Below are 2,059 nucleotides of genomic sequence, written 5' to 3' on the forward strand. Positions count from 1 at the left end.
CCACCTTAAAATATGTCTATTTGGCATAAGGATTATTTTAGGTTGGTTAATTTTAAGAAACAACAGATTTGGGAGAAGCTCTGAAAACCAAGTAGAAGTTACTCTTCGTAAAAGACTTACATTTGTAAGAGACCTCTTCATTTGTAAGGATGTCTCCCTCAGCATACCAGGAGGAGGGGGATGACCTTATCTCCAGAAACTCTTATCAAAGCAGAAGACAAGAACTTGAATGTACATAACAACCTTACCCTTGTTTACTGAGGTTTTCCAGGTAATCTGCCATCACCGACTCCCCTCAACATCTCCTGTCTTCAGCTGAAGATAGCATTTAGGGTGGTGAATTCAGCCATTTTGGCGGATTACTCGGTTTTCCTGGGTCTTTCTCATGTATACACAATGTAGACATGTTTTTAAACTTGTTTATTTTTTCCCTGTTAATCTTTTATGACAGGGACGTCTCAGCCAACAGATCAAAGGGTAGAGAAAAGTTATTTTTCCCTCCCCTACAGAGCAACAGGCTATATACCATATGGCCTAGGGGTATAGAAGCTACACCATCTAGGTTCACGTGAGTGAACTCTATGATGTTGGCACAATGACGAAATTGCTCAAGGATGCATTTCTCAGAACATATCCCCGATGTTCATTAAGTGGCACGTGACTATGGTTAAATAATTGTAAACAAGTCATTTTTTTTTAGCCCTTTAAACTCTTTTTTCCTGGACTGTGCTAGGGAAACCATTATCCTCTTCCCTCCTAATCTGTGAGGATCAGATGTCATTTAAGGTGGCCAAAATGATGAATGGAAAGGAGTAGGTGCCTGACAGTGTGCTTTAAAAATGGCCCAGTGCTCTAAGCCTAGAAATAGAAACAGAAGGGATGGATTAGGGAGAAGGTGATGAATTACATTATGTATATGTCGACACTTTCATCAGAAGAGGATATTCAGCTAGGAAGTTCCCACAGCCTGATAGAGATGCAGAATCTGAGTTCAGGAAAGAATGCAAGGCTGGCTAGAGAATCAGATTTGGGAGCCATCCAAAAAGAAGTGATAGTTACAGTAGTGAGAGCAGAGCCCCTGAAAGTAGCAAAGTAGAACAAATAGAGGAAGAAGGGCATGTACAACTGGGCACACACAAATTTAAGGAAGGGAAGAATGAGGAAAACAAGTGAAGGTATAGCCTACCTAGTTTGTACAGAAGGATTAAACACTTGGAGAAAGCCTATGTAATTACTTAAATATTTGCTTTGCTTACTTGCTTGCTTGCCTGAAGTCTAACAATGCTTGCCTGAGATACTTTTCTTCAGAACCAGAAGGTAAAGAGTAGGAAACTACCTGAAACAACCTGAGACCTGTCGAAGCTGCCTGAAGCCCTCCAGTGACCTCAGCAGGAACTTTTCTTGTTACAACCTCATTCTAATACTGAAATCTCTGCCTAAGGTGGAGCTTATCCATTATTTCCTGTACATGTGATGTGTGGACAGCCATGTTTGCTTACTGTGCATGCTCACCCCCAAACAAGCCTCAACATGCTATGTGATGTAAGCAACTAGCTGTATAAAGCCCTGCAGTCCTTTCTGCTCACAGAGTCACTGCTTTGAGGATGATCCCCAGTGTATTCCTTGCTCGCTGGCTTGCAAAAAAGTTGCTACCAACAAAACAAGTTGGAGTGTTTTTTGGCTGACATCTATCAAGTGGCCGAATCCCAGTTCAGTTTGATAACAAAGAAGTTGCTAGAGATGTGAGAGAATTAGGAAGGTGCTAGTAAAGAAGGATTGAGACTATTTAGGACTTTCGGTGCTATTAAGTTTTTTGGTAATTTTAAAGTTTTTGTAGGTGAATTGCTTTATCATTATCTTAGAGTTGGTGTCATTACTAGAGAAGTTTTGGCTGTAGCCATAAAAAAAGTTTTGGCTGCCTCTGTGACTTACCTATTAAGTTAGACTAAATAAAACATCGCTCTTTGAAATTAGAATGAATATCTGTATATATGATGATAAATTAAAGTATTTTGCAACGGGCAGTGGAATAAATATTAACAAGTATATATTCTAAAAC

The sequence above is a fragment of the Pteropus vampyrus genome, unplaced genomic scaffold (assembly GCF_000151845.1).
Source record: "Pteropus vampyrus isolate Shadow unplaced genomic scaffold, Pvam_2.0 Scaffold25, whole genome shotgun sequence".
Lineage (NCBI taxonomy): Eukaryota > Metazoa > Chordata > Mammalia > Chiroptera > Pteropodidae > Pteropus > Pteropus vampyrus.